Below are 17,848 nucleotides of genomic sequence, written 5' to 3'. Positions count from 1 at the left end.
TTCCTTACCTTAGAATTACCCCAGGTCGTCAGACTGGATAAGGAAAGTTTTTTCGTCAGCAGTACCTCTGCGCGTTGGAAGGTGGCGTCGGTCGGCTCTGCATCCGTCGTCGTGGATGCCGGGATGACGTGATGGTAGCTACTTAGACGACGCACTCGCGTGCTGATGTCAGTTCTCTGCACGACTTTACGCACCAGAAATGCAGAGCCATGCAAGACACTGACCCTTGGTGCACAAAACTAGGGCCCTAAAAGGATGTCCTTAACCCTAGAAATCAGTTCGCAGAACGGTGGAGGATGATGGGGCAGTAAGGAATCTATAACTAACTAATGTTTCTTGCAGATAAATCGTTACCGAAGGTAAATAACTTGTGCATCTGAAAGAAACACGTTAGTTATAGATTCATTACCTTAGAATAGATACCCCAGCAATACTAACCCCGGTGGTGGGTCTGCGAACCAAGATCACACCAGAAAATCCTGAAGAACAGAATGGCCAAAGAAGCAGTCTCTCCGGACTTGGCTGTCCAGGCAGTAGTGTTAGGTCAACATGTGCAGTGATGCCCACGTGGCCGCCTGACAGATGTCATTCAGAGGCGCTCCCCTTCCCAAGGCAGTAGTGGCTGCCGTTGCCCTGGAGGAATGAGCGCGTAGCCCAACTGGAGGCTCCTTTTTATCTAGAGAGTAACAAGCCTTAATACACAACACGCCCCATCGAGAAATGGTTCATTTGTGTACGGCACAACCGTTCTTTGCACCCACGCAATAAACAAAAAGTTGATCATCCACCCGGAACTGCTTTGTACGATCCAGATAGAAGGAGAGCAGTAGAGCACACATTTTAGGTCCAGACGGTGGAGCCTCTCCTCCTCCTTTGAAGGATGCAGAGGCATCCTGAAGGTGGGCAAAGTAATGGTTTGTCCGATGTGGAAGGCAGTGACCACCTGAGGAAGAAAGTATGGACTGGTCCTGAGAACCACCTTGTCCGGATGAATAGACCAGAAAGAAGGTTTTGAAAAAAGAGCCTGGAGCTCACTCACACTTCTAACAGAACTGATGGCTACCAGGAAAGCAGTGTTAACAGTCAAGAGACGTAAAGGACAGTAGTGAAGCGGCTCAAAGGGAGCACACATTAAATAAGTTAGCACAAGATTCAAGTCCCACTGAGGCATAACGAAGGGATTGGAGGAAAAAGATGCGCTATGCCTTTTAAGAAGCAGTTAACTACCGGGGACTTGAAAAGAGAAGGTTGATTTGGCAGCCGAAGGAAGATAGATATGGCTGAAAGGTAGCCCTTGATAGTGCCCAAAACAGAGCCCTGCTGGGCTAAAGAAAGAAGGAACAAGAGTACTTCAGAAAGGGGGGCAGAAATGGGATCCACATCCTTTGCTGTGCACCATGCCACAAATGTGTTCCACCTGCAGGCGTATACTGTCTATTTAGAGGGACGCCTGGCTGCTAAGATTACGTCACAGACTTTGGGAGGCAGATCGAAAGACGTCAACAGCCGCCACTCAATCTCCACGCAAGGAGGTGGAGACTGGATAGGTTTGGGTGGAGGACCCTGCTGATGCGACACAAGATTATCCTGAAGAGGCAGTCTGATCAGAGGATCAATGGCCATGTTGAGCAGCTCGGGATAACAGACTCTTCGTGCCCAATCCGGAGCCACAAGAATGACTTGGGCACGGTCGCGCCTGATCTTCTTCAGCACGTTGGGCAGCAGTGGTATAGGCGGAAAGATGAGTGCGAATAACTATATAGGAAACATCTTTAAACGTGGACCAAATATCTATGAAAGTATGTACAGACCCATAGATACCGATTTATCAAAAATCCATTTTTATTATTCAAAAGTTTTTTTTTTTTTTAAATCAAAGGAGAGACCATATGTGTATGTATATATATATATATATATATATATGCACAACAATCAATTATTGATGACATGCATCATGAATCAGTCTCATGTTGGCACAATAATTTGTTTTATCTATACAATGCCAATAATCCTATATTACATTCAGATTAGAGAATAAAACCCTGGAAACAGAAAAAGGGAAAAAAGGAACTCATACAGACAGATGATACAATCATGTAAATGTTTCATGGCTAAATATACAATCTACGCATGTTTTGGCTGGGCCTTCATCAGGTAGCCATGTATTTTTGCTGTCTTCTATGCCAATTACGATTAATGCAGTGCTCAAAAGTAATGAGGATTGACAACTGTGTGTTAGCCCAGAGGGCAGGACCCCACTATCATACACACAGCGAAAAAATGGAAGGTATCTTCCCCAAGTTGCAAATGTCCTCCAAAGAGATCCGTCAATGTTTCTTGTGTTCCATCCTCGACACACACATCCTAGAGTCGATGGGTGGCCGCCTGCAATGAGGAATGCGGGGGAGTCCTATTCCATCCCTCCGCTTAGATGCGAGCTGGCTGTACATGGACCGGCTACGGCAACAAGTTCTGGGTAACGATGTGCGGCGCCCGAGTCTCACTTAGTCACGTTAACAAATAAAAGGCATAGGTGGAAAGGTGTACAACAGACCGCAACTCCACTCGTGACGAAAAGAGTCGCAGAGCGAGTGCCGCCCTGGGAATTCCAAACGCACAGAATTGCTAACATTACGCGTTCTCTTCTGTGGAAAATAGATCTAACCAAGGCTCTCCCCCCTTATTGAAAGATACCTTGCACCACCTCCGAGTGAAGACGCCATTCGTGATCCATCATGCACCTGCGGCTGAGTTTGTCCGCCCTGGCATTCAGAGAACCTGCCAGGTGTTGAACCACCAAGGAAATGCCTTGATGCCTTCAGTGCAAGAGGAATCGCCCTGAGCTCCAGAAGGTTGATGTGAAGCCTGGACTCCGCCGGATACCAGAGGCCTCTGATCTTAGCCTCTCCTATGTGGCCACCCCATGCTAGAAGGGAAGCATCCGTCACCACAGTGTGGTCTGGTTGGGGAAGAGAGAGGGATCTCCCATTGACCAATCTGGTTCGTAAGCCACCACTGCAGTTGTTGAGCAGTGCCCTCTGGAGGCAATCAGGCAGATTCCCCTGACCGAAACCCAGGACAGAGGCTGAAAGTTCGGAATCATAGCCTGAATATCCCGGAATGGCTGTACGGGAGGATAGACCAAAATCGCGATGTGTCCAGAACCACTCTGATGAACAGGAGTTTCTGAGGGGGAATCAGGTGCGATTTCGGCACATTGATAGAGAGCCCCAGCATAGGCAAGTGGTCGGCCGTAGTCTGGAGGTGGTAGATGACTGCCTGGGGCGAGCACGCCTTCAACAGCCAGTCGTCGAGATAAGGGAAGACTGAAGCCCCTGATCTGGGCAGATGACTGCGACCCCCCTCCTCCATCACTTTTGTGAACACCAGAGGGGCGCTGGTAAGGTCAAAGGGGAGCACGGTAAACTGAAAGTGCTCGTGGCCTACCATGAACCACAGATAACGCCGGTGGGCCGGAAAAACGGGGATGTGAAAATAAGTGTCCTGCAAGTCCAACGCTACCATCCAGTCTTGCGGGCCGGGGGCAGACAAGACCTGAGCAAGCGTCAACATTTTGAACTCCTCCTTCCAGAGGAAGCGATTGACATCCCTGAGGTCCAAAATAGGATGCAGGCCCTTGTCCTTCTTGGGAACCAGAAAGTAGTGGGATTAACACACAACCTACTTGTGGGACAGGAACGCGCTCAATGGCTCCCTTGGCCAAGAAAGCCGTAACTTCCTGCTGGAGGAGGGCTAGGTGATCATCCGAAATGCGGTGGGATCACGGTGGCGTGGCTGGAGGCGTAGTGTTAAAGGGGAGGGAGTAGCCCCATCGGACTATTTGCAACACCCACCAGTCCTAAGTGATGGTGCACCAGTGGGGGAGGGGATTGTGAATCTTGCCGCCCACTGGCATTTGATGGGCCTGAAAGGACGTACAGGGGGTTAAGAGACCGCTGCAGAGTGGGGGTTGGTGGACAGGTCCGCCCGCTGGCCTCCGGAACCTCGCCGGTTGTTTCCACGTCCCCGGCCACGCGAAGGCTAGGTAATTTGCTGTGGCCTGTGGCCCTGGGTGGGACGTAGGCATGAGCGGATTTTGCGGATTGGCAATCCGCGAATTTGCGGATTTGCGAACTCGCAATCCGCAAAATCCGCGAATTCCCGCGAATTTGCGGATTTTTTTTTTTTTTTGTGTTCGCCCGTGTTTCTGCCAGTTCGCGAGGGTTTTTACAATTTCGCAATTTGCGAACTTACCTGTCGGGTCGCAAGTTTTGCGAACTTGTTGTTTCTACGTGTCCAACCTGTTTGGGACACTCTTCTTCATCACTGCCACTCTCTGTCACCACTGCCACTCTCTGACTACTCATGCCACCCTCTGGCCCACCCATGCCACCCTCTGTTTCATCACCACACCCTCTGGTTGTCCAGTGTACATTATTTTCGGCAAAGCAAAGCACACCTTCCCTGCCTCAAGTGACCTGAATTAATTTGGGGCTGATTAATGTGTCACAGAATATTTTTTTAGCTGGCACCTGCTTCCTTAGTGTGCCCTGATTAGTGATCTTTTGCACTTGCTAAGTGCTTTCATTGTTGCAAAATTAGTTACAACACCTGCCCTGCCCCAACTGACAATAATGAATTAGGGGCTGATTAATGGATTTTAACTTCCAGCCTGGCTCCTGCTTGTCTCCCTTAGCTGTAATTCATGACCTTTGTGGCATATGTGTAACTATTCTGAGGTTCAGAGCAGGGTCACATAATAGTTTCAACTGGCAACTGAACTCTGGAGGGGCCCCTCAGGAAGCACTACAGGAAATGGCTACTAATGATGTGCCTGAACTTTTGAACCTGGTAAGTAGTTACTTTCAGTTTTGCTTAGATCGTATTTCTGCAATTTCGCACTTATTCGCGGGGCGCGAACTCACGCGAACAGTGCGAGCAGTGCGAGCAAAATCCGCTGCTCGCGGATTTGCGGATTTTGCAGGAAATTCGCAAATCTCGTGGATTGCGGATTTCCCGAAAATCCGCAAAATCCGCGAGCGGAACGTATTTTCCGCCCATGCCTAGTGGGACGTAGCGGGCACCCCTTCTGTAGCCACAAAAGGGGTGAAAAGCAGACTGCGCCAGACAGGAGGAGAGGCGCAAGGACTTGGCCGGAGTCTGTGAGTCCTTGAAGCGCTCTAGGGCATTACCAAAAAGGTGATGGCCATCAAATGGCATGTCCATCAGGGTGTTTTGATTCAGAAAAGGGGGTGGTGATGGACAGAGTTTCTGAATTAAGCAGAATACTCCTACCCAGTCAACAGATCAGGGCTTGATCCATCACCGTTTTTTAGCTCACTGCACCATCCCAGCTCAGAACCTGTTCATCACCACCCCCTTTTCTGAATCGTTTTTGGCCACTATAGGTGTGGCAGGGTATACTCAGACATGAGTCCCTTTCTCACTGCACCATCAGGATTCAAGCAAGCCGGGCCGAAGAAGGCTGAAATGCCAGAAACCGGTCCCCGGTAGCTTGTCTCCTTTCTGGTGAAGAATTGGCTTGGTAGTTTAGTCTGCCCTGTTCCCATGATGCACTGGGCCAGGGACAGACTGATTTGCATATAGCCAGGTTCTGAGCTGGGATGGTGCAGTGAGATAAATAACGGTGATGGATCAAGCCCTGATCTTTGAACTGGGTAAGAGTGGTCTGCTTAATTCAGACACTCTGTTCATCACCACCCCCTTTTCTGAATCGTTTTTGGCCACTATAGGTGTGGCAGGGTATACTCAGACATGACTCCCTTTCTCACTGCACCATCAGGATTCAAGCAAGCCGGGCCGAAGAAGGCTGAAATGCCAGAAACCGGTCCCCGGTAGCTTGTCTCCTTTCTGGTGAAGAATTGGCTTGGTAGTTTAGTCTGCCCTGTTCCCATAATGCACTGGGCCAGGGACAGACTGATTTGCATATAGCCAGGTTCTGAGCTGGGATGGTGCAGTGAGATAAATAACTGTGATGGATCAAGCCCTGATCTTTGAACTGGGTAAGAGTGGTCTGCTTAATTCAGACACTCTGTTCATCACCACCCCCTTTTCTGAATCGTTTATGGCCACTATAGGTGGCAGGGTATACTCAGACATGAGTCCCTTTCTCACTGCACCATCAGGATTCAAGCAAGCCGGGCCGAAGAAGGCTGAAATGCCAGAAACCGGACCCCGGTAGCTTGTCTCCTTTCTGGTGAAGAATTGGCTTGGTAGTTTAGTCTGCCCTGTTCCCATGATGCACTGGGCCAGGGACAGACTGATTTGCATATAGCCAAGTTCTGAGCTGGGATGGTGCAGTGAGATAAATAACGGTGATGGATCAAGCCCTGATCTTTGGACTGGGTAAGAGTGGTCTGCTTAATTCAGACACTCTGTTCATCACCACCCCCTTTTCTGAATCATCAGGGTGTTTTGGACATCCCCTGAAAAGCCAGTTGACCTCATCCAGGCGTAGCAGCGAAGCGCTACAGAGGTTGAAATGGTCTTGCCCAGAGAGTCGGCAGTGTCCAGCCCACAACGGATCATAAACTTTGCTGCATTCCTCCCTGCGGCAACAGCCTGGGAGAGCACCGCCCAGGCCTCCTCCGAACACTGAGGCAGCACGTGCACAACAGTATCCAACACCGAATGCGAATAACGGCCCAAGAGACATGCAGTGTTTACGGACCACAGTCCTAATCTGGCGGAAGAGAAAATTGTCTTGCCAAGATGATCCAACTTCTTGGATTCCCTTTCCGGTGGAGCGGTAAGGAAGGCATTTTGGGAGTGGAGGCTTGGACCACCAAGCTCTCCAAGGTGGAGTGTTGGGAGTGGAAAGTGGGGTCGCCCAGAGCCGGGCGGTGGCGTCTGGCGATCATCCTGTCCATGGGAGCCCTCATGTTGGGCCTGGACAACGTGCCTAAAAGGACGTCAGTGAGGGCCTCATTAATCCGCAGCAGGGGCTCCGAAGAGCTAGATGCCGGTTGAAGCACCTCAGTCAGGAGGTTAGTCCTGACCGCCACTGTAGAAAGCTCGAGGTTGAGAGCCTCGCCCGCCCTACGCAACACCACAGCGTATGACGCTTCCTCCTCCATAGCCACGGTAGGAGGAGACAACATGCCAAGGTCAGGTGAAGTGTCAAGACCACTGGCATCTCCTAGTTCCTCTCTACAGTCCTGCTCAGACTCTAGCTGGTCAGTTAAATAGTCACCGGACCCCTCCCAATCCTCCTCACACTCCTCTGGCTGCCAATTGGGCTGAAAATGGCCAGGGTGGAACACAGGGACAAAAGTACCCATTGGCGCCAGATTCGGCGTCGGCTGACGCTGGTCCGGCTCCATGTCCAGATGGAGGCCGGGGTCGACGTCGGTCAGCTCCACAACCAGCGGCGAACACGGTAGTGGTGCCGGAGGAAGCGGCGCCAGCGGAGGCGTAATGAGGTCAACCAGCGCCGATCCAGAGCCAGGCCTGGACCCAATGGGGCACTGGAGACGGCGGCGGGAAAGACCTAGGACCCCCAACTGAGTCCACTGGGCCTGAAGGCGCGCCAGTAAATCGGTTTGCCCAAAGATGGTATGCATCACCTCGTAGACATACAAAGTTGGGCGGGAGTCGCTCCGGGTCCCTGAAAGATGATGGAAGCTCGGAGTCGACTCGTTGGGCTCTGCGTGCGGAGTAGTGGGAGGGGCACCACCCGCAGGCCTCGTCGGATCAGCCGACCGATGAGAAGTCTAAGAGCGACGATGCTTCTTCGACTTCTTATGCTTCGACGACTTCTTATGCTTCGACTTACCTGACCTCGAGCGCGAAGACTTCGATTGACGACATCCCGGTGACCAGGACGCCGGACGCGGAGCCGACCCACGCCACCTTCCGACGCGCAGAGGTACTGCTGAAGAAAAACATTTCCGGATCCAGTCTGACGACTGGGGGTAATTCGAAGGTAAGGAATCTATAAGGAACGTGTTTCTTTCAGATGACCATGCTAGGGCTATATTAAATCGGCTGAATCATGTTGTCAAGTATGAAGCTAGGAGGGGTGAAGGGCTACTAAAAATCCCTGACGCCACCATGCTATATTTATTTTTAAACCTTGTCGGGAAATCCAGGAATAAAGCATAGCGGCGGATACATTTCTGAGCCAGTTTAAGACTTCAAGTTCTGCACTAATATTTTTTCATTTTTTGATCCCTATAAGTGTATGTTTATATTGTCTCCCTGTCCCTTTTGCTCCACCCCAGGCATTGGTCTGCGCAGGGGTGCTGGTTAGCAAGTCCTATGATGAAGCATGCCTCAAATTGTGTGTGAGGGCAGTTTTTACATATCTAGCACATGCCAACCATAACTAACTGTGAGAAATCAAATAGTCCTACCTCTCTGTGTATGTGGCCTCGTTGGTACACGTCAGAACAAAAGGGCGGGAAAAAAACAATCCAACATGGGGTCAGTTGATTCCTCCGTGTTCTACTGCAGCTTAACCGCAGCGCTCGAATGAACAGCTAGAGAGCCTTCATTCTATAATATAGGGGTGCCTGCAGACCTTAATAAAATACAGCCTCTAATTTTCTTATTACAGTTAAGTTGTGACATAATACAAGCTGCCACAGCCAGCAGTGACTGTGAAAGGTAGCTCACAGTGTATAATTGCAGCTGTAGTTTAAACATTGAGAAAACACGAATTAGGTTTTTATTCTGCTCTATTTTTCTAAAATGAACAATTAGTAGTCGATATGAATGGCAACATGTTCATTTCTTGTGTGCTAGATGTCATTACAGGAAACAATATTTCTGTATATTTCTACACAGTGAGCTACAGCATAATATAATTTGATTTACATTAAACTGAATCATTTCTTTTTTTCAACAAATCTGGAAATGCTTTTTGGTGGGTTTAATTTTATACTACAAATTCTGGTTTTATTCTTCAAGTTTAAAACTATAGTAGCTTGTTTATACAAAAGAGCAAGACAAAATATTTAAACAGTTAGCGGGAAGGGCGAAGGTGTGACTGTGTTATGAGGAATAAAATACCTTCTGCTATGTGTTAAAATGATGTTGCAAGTCACATCGGAATTCTGTGACATTGAAAGAAACTTGTCCTTATTCTCTTTATGCTCACGGAACACCATGTTCACATGCAATAGCCTTACACTATATAGCAGGGGGGTCTTTATCCTATATATATTCTTGACAATGTGAGACACACCCTGGTGTAAAACTGAAAGCACATTTTCTAGGAAGGAGACTGCAGTAAGTAAACAAAATGAAGGGTTTCACTTTCTCATAGAACTTGTGGTTAGTGTCCTAGCATGCTAAAACAATGAGACATTTTCTCTAAATGTCCAAATATTTTCCTTATCCACGTGGAAAACAGATTCTGGCACATGGGGGGAAACAGAAGTCCACCATTAACAGCAGTCTGTCACTTCCCTCCCCAGTGATATGCTCTAGTGTCAACAATTTCTAATGAACAAATAGACTGCTAAAATTCTATTTTCAAGACAGAATTGGTGCACTCCCGACACCATTTTGTTGGGATAGGAGGTATTGAATTTGAAGTCTTTCCTGTGGAGAAGGCTGAAGGAGGTAAACATCAAGTGTCCTGGACCAGGTAGATTGACAGTTGAGGAAAGGCCGTTATTTGATGTAGAATGTGTTCTCCTAACTATGCCCGAAAAAATACAAATTGCCTTACTCAACGTCTATTCCAGGCCAGTACAGAATGGGCAGGAGTCTGGGACGATTGACCACTTGACACAGTTTATACAAACTCTTGATCCATCAGTTGTTCTGATAGTAGGGGGCGATTGTCAGTTCGAGCTCCTAACTATTTCAACCCTTGATGGTCCTGTTGATGAGGATCAGTTTTGGCATATACCTGATTCTCAGATTCCACCTGTTAGAGCCTGGACGCCGTTGGTTTTGCAAATAAACCTGTTTACCTTGGCATCCTCGCTCAGGGCATGTAATGGGAGGACTAAATCGGATAGACCAGGCCTGTCCACCTTTAACAGAGAAGGACAAAACTCGCTGTTGGACTATATTATGGTCAAAACCAGAACATGGGAAAGGGTTCTGGACTTCCAGATCGACCAAAGAGAAGATAGTGACCATAATGCCCTAGTAATGACTCTCAAACCGGGGAGTTTGGGTCTGTCCAACACTGCACCAGCGCTCAATCCAGTACAGGCTGCATTGTCTCTAGCGAACAACAGGCAGAGAGTAAAGTGGTGCCATATTCAGGGCTCGCCAACTAAATTGGCAAACATTTATCAGCATGTTCTACCACACCTATTAGAAATGGTGAGGCTGGTGTAATAGATACACAATCGGGGAATGTGGATAGGCCCCTAAAAATCCATAAACAGTTGACATCTAAATTGCTTGATGTATTCTACCCGATATGGAGCCAAAGGGCGAAAATCCTCCCAGCCCATCCCGGTTATAATGCAAATTGTCGCAAAGCGAAAGCAGAACTGCTAATTGTAGTAAAGGCTAAAGATAGGCAAAGCATTAACCTGTGTATGACTAAGCATAAGCAGATTATCCACCAAGCAAAGAAAAATTGGGAAACCGATCAGTGGGAAGATCTTAGGATTATCCTTCGGGAAAGAGACCTGAAAACCTTCTGGGCAATAGTAAGCTATGGGGGTAGGGAAGGGAGACCCGCGGTAGAGCCCAATGGCATAGCTACCAAAGTATAAGTATGCCTTATGATATATATAAATATAGATATATACGCATACACACAAATCTATTAGAATACACCAAAAGTATTATACTCCCCCATGAGGGAAGCAAATCAGCAAATCAGAGCCTTCTGTGGCAAGCAGGGGAGACTGACCAGTGTAGGAACGAAGAACACCCATAGAATAGAGGTAGCCATTGAAAGATAGATATAAACACAAACATACATTTATAATAACATAAGAGGAGATAGGGAATGGAGGCAACACCTATCCAGAAAAATATTGGCAACCACCCATGAACTAATGCAACTGACTGACGAGATTACCATCAGGGGCTTAACTAAAAAATCAAAAGAAAACAGCAGATGTAATGAAAGGAATGAAGCCCGCCACAAGGGTCCATCAAAAGGTATAGTAGAAATTAATGTCAACGCATGAAAGGCCTCGACAGACCACCAATTTCCATCCATCAGACTGAGAAATTAGGCAGCAAGCTTCTGATAAAAGATGGATTATAATAGTCAAACTTGTAAAGCGCCTGGTTACACCAACTGGTGTGTCCCCGCGCTGAAGCAAAGACTCTTCAGTGAAGGAGAAAGAGAAGGGACCTATGTGTGGAAGAGCCAGGTTTTTAGTTTCTTCCAGAAGAGAGACTCCGATGGTTTAGCGTGGCGAGAGAGAGGGAGTGCATTCCGATTCTTGGCTGGCAAAAAACTGAACAAACACGCTCCCATTGTAGCTTTTTGTACTTTAAGAACCTTGGCCAAATGAGTTCCGGTCGATCCAAGAAGGCGAGATGGACTGTAGGGGGTAAGTAGGTTGTGCAATTAACTTGGACTGTTACCCTTCAGGCTACGGTAGATAATGCATACAGATTTGAAAAGGATTCTTTCCTTAACCAGTAGCCAATGTAGGTCGGTAAGAGTCTTCCTGGTGGACGCTCTCCTGGGAAGCTTCAGAACTAGGCGAGCCGCCGCGTTCTGAATACATTGTAGCCTGTGAAGGCATTTTTTGTTGCTCCCAGGTAGAGAGCATCTCCCTAGTCCAGTTGGGATGTTACCAAGGTGTGGACCAGGGTTTTCTCAGCTGAGTTGGGGAGAAGGTCCAGAGTTTTCCGTAATACTCTCAGGATTCCAAAACACTTCACTGCCACCTTTGTGGTGTGTGCCTCAAAAGAGAGTGGAGTCCAACCACACTCCTAAGTTTTTAACCTGTTTTCTTGGGGAAGGAGTAGGGCCCAATGTCTGTGGCCACCATGCCGATGACCAAATGGAGGGGGATTTTCCCACCACTAGAATCTCTGTTTTACTGCCATTTAATTTAAGTCAGTTAATTGTCATCCAAGATGACAAGTCCTGCAGGCATGCGGAAAAATTAATGGCTACTGCATCAGATGCCTGCGACAGCGAGACAACCAGTTGATTGTCATCTGCATATGACACAATGGTGACTCCCTGACGTTCCATAATCTCAGTCAGAGGTGCAATATAAAGATTAAAGATAGTAGGGCTCTGAATGGAGCCTTGAGGGACCCCTTGGGACAGCGCTATGCTTTTGTAGAAATTAGGTCATTGTGCCACCTGAAAACTCCGATCCTGCGAAAAAGAGGCTATCCATTTAAGCGCTGCTTCGTCCAACATACCTACTCTGAGACGCTGTAGGAGCAGTTTGTGCTCCATATCAAAGGCCGCACTGAGGTCCAGTAGGACCAAGACCACTGCCTGGTTTTCATCCACGCATCTGCGTATTGTCTCAGTGGTAAGAAGCAGTGCTGACTCAGAGTACGTGGCTCTGAAGCCCGATTGTGTGGGGTGCTGATTAATGTGATCAATTGAGTATTCACCACTTTTGCAGCAATTTTTGAGAAATAGGGCGCAAGTTCTCCAGCTGACTTGAGTCGGCTCCAGGTTTTTTCGTAATGGGCAGGACTACTGCTTGCAGACATGAAACTAAGTTCAGCCACCACAATGGCCATGGGATCAAGGTCTCAATCCAATAAGGGGTGCATCAAGGAAGGTGGATATGCAATGCAAGTCTTAAAGGATGTCACAAACACAGCAGTGGGAGGCAAGCTGATCGATCAAGAAAAACCTGAATGTGCCAAGGTGGGTGCTGGAGAAGCCAAAGCATCTGAATTGAAAATAACTATTGATGGAAATAATGGTACATGTATAATGAACATTGACTGCAGCAAAATAAAAATTGAAGTGGAAACAACGTCCAATCCAAAACTGATAACTATTACTTTGATGTGGGGGGCGCTAGAGGGCGCACACGCTAATGGCCGCACTTCTGTGAGGCTCTGGCTGCCTGGCCAGAAACATCCTGCAAGTATATGCTTCCCATGCGAGTTGAAGCCTGAAACTCGCACCGAGTGTGGAACTGCCAGTGCTGCTGGTTCTGCCCGACTTTGGTGAGGATCGGAGGTCCGGCGTCCGAGATATGCCGCGGTGAGCGTCCACCGGGAGAAGACACCACGGAGGGCTGCAGCGGCGCACTGGACACTAACCTACGCGGTGCCGCGGCTCCCCACGAGGCTGCTAGGCCTTGAAATCTCTGACCACGGCCTGAGAGGCGGGCGGCCGACAGACGGAACATCGGGGACTGGTGGAGGTGAGTCTTGCCACCCCTGAGAGAGCTGCGACGTGTGGCGGGCCTGATCACTGTCTCTGAGACCGGGTGGCACTCCCGGTATACACGGCACGCCTCGCCTGGCCCTGCCGGAGGAGAAAGCGGCGCACCCGGCCCTGCTACACGCTTCCCCACCGACCTCCCTGGTTTCCCTGGGGGACACTGCTGCCACCAGGCAAAGCGACCAGGGGCCCGGAGGACCAGCCGGAGGGTCGTACTTGCGGACGATTATAGGGACAGAGTGGGCCCAACATCACAGCACTGCCCTCCGCTTCCTGTGTACCCCAGTCGCTTACGACTGCTCATGCCTACTCGGACGGGCTGAGGCCTGGCTGCCGGCGCATACGCTCCTTAGGCGCCCTGGACATTATACTTGGGGCGCGGATTTACCGACCTGCTCACTGCCTGCTACTTCCCTGGGGGGATCCGTCACGTTGTGGGCTGCCGGCTTGGGTGCCTTGTACTGGCGGAGGGACACCTACTAGCTGCTCGTCAGTTACCGGCCCCGATTGGCGCCAACAGCCTGGGCACCATGGGCAAAAATGACGCTAAACAGGCGAAACTGTCTTTCGAGTCCGCAGCCACCAAAAAACCGCTGCGAGGTACCACGGCGTCCAACGGTGCCCCGGGACCATCAAATGCTGAGACGTCCCCTACACCAGTGGCTCCAGAATTGCGACTGCTTATCGACGAAATGCGCCAGGGCTTCGCAACGATCGTAGATAAGGTTGACCGCTTATCTTCCAGAATGGACGGAGTTGCACAGAAGATAGAAGTCCACGAAGAGCGGCTCACAGAGGCGGAACGGCGCATCTCCACTGCCGAGGACACATCCAACACCCACGAAACGCGCCTAACCCGAATGGATAATGTCCTCAGAGTAATCGCAGCTAAGAATGAGGAGTTGGAGGCGCGGAGTAGACGCAATAACATTCGCGTCACGGGAGTTCCGGAATCCACCAACACCGGTCGTATGGAGGACTACGTGGAGCGCATACTGATCACCGCGGTAGGAAAGGAGGCCTTCTCTAATCAGTTCATTGTGGAGCGGGCACACCGCTCCCTGGGCCCGGTCCCCAAACCAGGGGCGCAGCCACGTCCCATTATCGCCCGATTACTCAATTACCGCGACAGAGACGCGGCGCTGAGAGCGGCCCGAACAAGCCGGAACTTGACCTGTGATGGGGTACAGTTCTCCTTATACCCAGACTTCACACCCATGGTACAGGACCAGCGGAGAAAATTTCTGGATGTGAAAAAGAAACTAAGGGATATGCAGATAGACTACGCCCTCCTATACCCGGCACGCCTCAGGGTGACCCATCAAGGCAAACAACACTTCTTTACGAACCCGCAACATGCTGAGGACTACGTAAAGAAACTTCGCGCTACTAGGAGGGACAGGCGCAACGATGGGGAGGAAGAGGCCGCAGGTAACCCAGCCGAGCAAGATGACTCATGATGGGGTGCTTATGCACGTCTGTCCGATAGCTCCAGGGTGCACTGCGGACACTACTTCGGAAACTGTATGCTCTGGATGCTGGAACTGCCTTGCACTAATTGCGGAGGCACCACTGTGGGCTGCCTTGCATCCTAATGAGACTGCTGACCGATAAATGGCTTTTGAACGTCTTATCCCACTGCTACTGTGATGCTGAGATCGGGCAGATGCATGTCACATCGGGAGGACGTATGGGTAGCGGAAGGCTTCTTGGCGTTAAGGTTTTTCTTGTATAGTACTCTGCTGGCCTAGAAGGAGGCCGGAGTGGTGAAGCCCTTACGAACGCTTGATTGCTGTACCCCCGTTGCACTGATGGAGCTAGCCCCAGAACATTTGCCCGTCCTCCAGATTAAAGAGCGGTGATGAGAGACACTGGGATGGCGAGAGGGCTTTGACCTGCAGGGATGATACATGCCAGGCACCACCCCACCTTCTCTGTCTTTCCCGTATGTTGCATGCGGGGCGGGGGGGGAGAGTTGGGGTGTTTCTGTGCGTACCTCTGATGCTCCCAAGAGGGAATTCCCCACATGGTTTTTCTATTGTTCTTGACAGCGCGGGTTGGGGCGGGGGGGGGGCTCACGGTACTGGCAAGTTTGGGTTGCTTCAGTGGGAGGGGGGAGGGAATGTACAGCCAGGGTTGGGTGGCTGTGCATGGAATGTGGGGGGTTGTTCGAGTGTTGCGTTGCTAGTTGTTGGAAGTGGTGAGTTTGATGAGTATGGCGTTTTTGGCAGGAATACAGGTACTGCAGGGAGCATGTGTGTGAGTATGGTTGTTCGATTGGCGAGACTGAACTGGACAGCGGAGAGATTGACAATTGGAGCATTTCGTTTGAGAGCTGGAACATCAGCTGTTGGCTTTATTCAGGGACATGATAGCGCATGTGGGTGATGACACTTTGGATGCAGTCGCCGTAATGTCCTGGAATGTCCGGGGACTCAATGACCCCCGGAAATGCAGAAATGTCCTTGCATATCTAGATCGGCACCATGTGCAAATAGCGATGCTCCAGGAAACCCACCTTAGCCCGGGTAGTGCCCCCAAGTTTGCGAGCAGATGGGCATGTGTGAGAGAGTTTTCCTCCTATTCCACATATTCCAGGGGGACGGTAATATTGGTCAATAAGAGGCTGCCATTTCAAAAGTTGGGTGTGCGAGTGGATAAGGAGGGGAGGTATGTCATACTGTGGGGGAGGCTGGGAACCGATGTTATAATGCTTGTGAATTGCTATGCACCTAACGTCGATACCCCTGGTTTTTTCTTGTCATTATGGGGCCACATGTTGGAGACCGAAGCCACGCACATTGTCTGGGGGGGGGACCTCAACTTATCGTTACATACCACGTTGGACAGATCGGACGGTAGTGGACATTACAACACGAAGGCCAGAGACGCTCTTCAGGGGATACTCACGGAGGCGGGGCTAGTAGACAGTTGGAGGCACACACATCCAACGACTAGGGAAGGCACTCACTTCACGGCATATGCACGCTCATGGGCACGGATCGACTACTGCTTTGTCTCACGGGGCCTCGCTGGGGGGATAGTTCGGGTGAAACATCTGCCTCGCACGTACTCGGACCATTGCCCGGTACTGACCGTCCTCGAACTGCCAGGACATTCTAGGGTAAGACCACCATGGCGGCTTTTCCCCTCGGCCTTGCTGGACCCTGTCTTTAAACACGAGCTCGGAGAAGAGATAGAAGCCTTTTTCCCTAGGAACAAGGGGTCTGTGGATAAGGTCGAAACCATTTGGGAGGCTTTTAAAGTCACTGTGAGGGGAGTCACTATCTCCAAAAGCTGTGGAATACTGAGAAGCATAGTGCGCACGTTAACTACACTAGAGGGGGAGCTTAAGGCACTGGAGGCGGAGATGGTAGGGAATCCCAGCCCTGAACTGGCGGCACGATTCAGAGCTAAACTGACGACCTATGAGGAAGAGGCTGCCAGGGAGGTAAAATTCCGGGGTAAATATTGGACAGCTAGGCGCTATTGCGAGGGGGACAGACCGGGGAAGGTACTGGCGGCACTCACTAGGCACCAGCGCTTTGCCTCCCATATCCTAGAAATCTCGGATAAAGAGGGGAGGATCCATCAGGACTCTAAGGGGATTCAAGACACCTTCCTACAACACTACAAATGCCTATACTCCACACAGCAGGACGGGGAGGTAGAGTTCGGTAATTTCCTGGAAGACATAGCACTTTGCTGGCTAAGTGATGGTCACAGGGAGTTTTTGGGGTGCCCTTTCGAACTGGACGAGATTAGAGAAGCGATCATGTCCCTCAGTAATGGCAAAGCAGCAGGGCTAGACGGCCTACCGGCCGAATTCTATAAATGTTACATCGATGTTATGGCGCCGGTACTGAAAGAGGTCTTCGAGGAATCGCTTGAGGTGGGGATACTGCCGGGATCCATGAGGGAGGTGGCGATCACCTCGCTGTTGAAGCCGGGAAAGGATCCAACGGACACTGATGCCTATAGACCCCTGTCGTTGCTGAACTGTGACGCGAAAATTCTTGCGAAAGTGTTGGCAACTAGACTGTCCCTACTTATGACTACTCTTGTACTGCCGGACCAATCTGGCTTTGTTCCGGGGAGAGCCACAACTCACAATCTGCGCACGTTATTTTCTCTAATTCCTTCCATTGCACCCGAATTACCGGTTGCTGCTGTGTTTCTGGACGCCACCAAGGCGTTCGATTCAGTGGAATGGGGTTATCTGCTGGCTATCCTGGGTAGAATGGGGTTCCCCCGGATATTTATCGCCTGGGTGACATTACTATACACTTCCCCAGTCGCCAGGGTCGTCGTCAACGGGGTGCTTTCGGCACAGATGCCGATCACGAGAGGGACTAGGCAGGGGTGCCCCTTGTCGCCCTTACTATTCGCACTGGCAATAGAACCGCTGGCCTGCAGAATTCGACAGTTACACAAAGACAGGGCCTTTAACTGTAACCAGCGGCAGATTGGCATCTCCCTATATGCAGATGACGTCACCCTCTATGTGCGCCATCCACGAGACAA

This window comes from Lissotriton vulgaris, unplaced genomic scaffold (assembly GCF_964263255.1).
Source record: "Lissotriton vulgaris unplaced genomic scaffold, aLisVul1.2 SCAFFOLD_214, whole genome shotgun sequence".
In the NCBI taxonomy this organism is placed as follows: Eukaryota; Metazoa; Chordata; class Amphibia; order Caudata; family Salamandridae; genus Lissotriton; species Lissotriton vulgaris.
The sequence above is the reverse complement of the archived record's forward strand: the minus strand, read 5'-3'. Positions refer to the sequence as shown.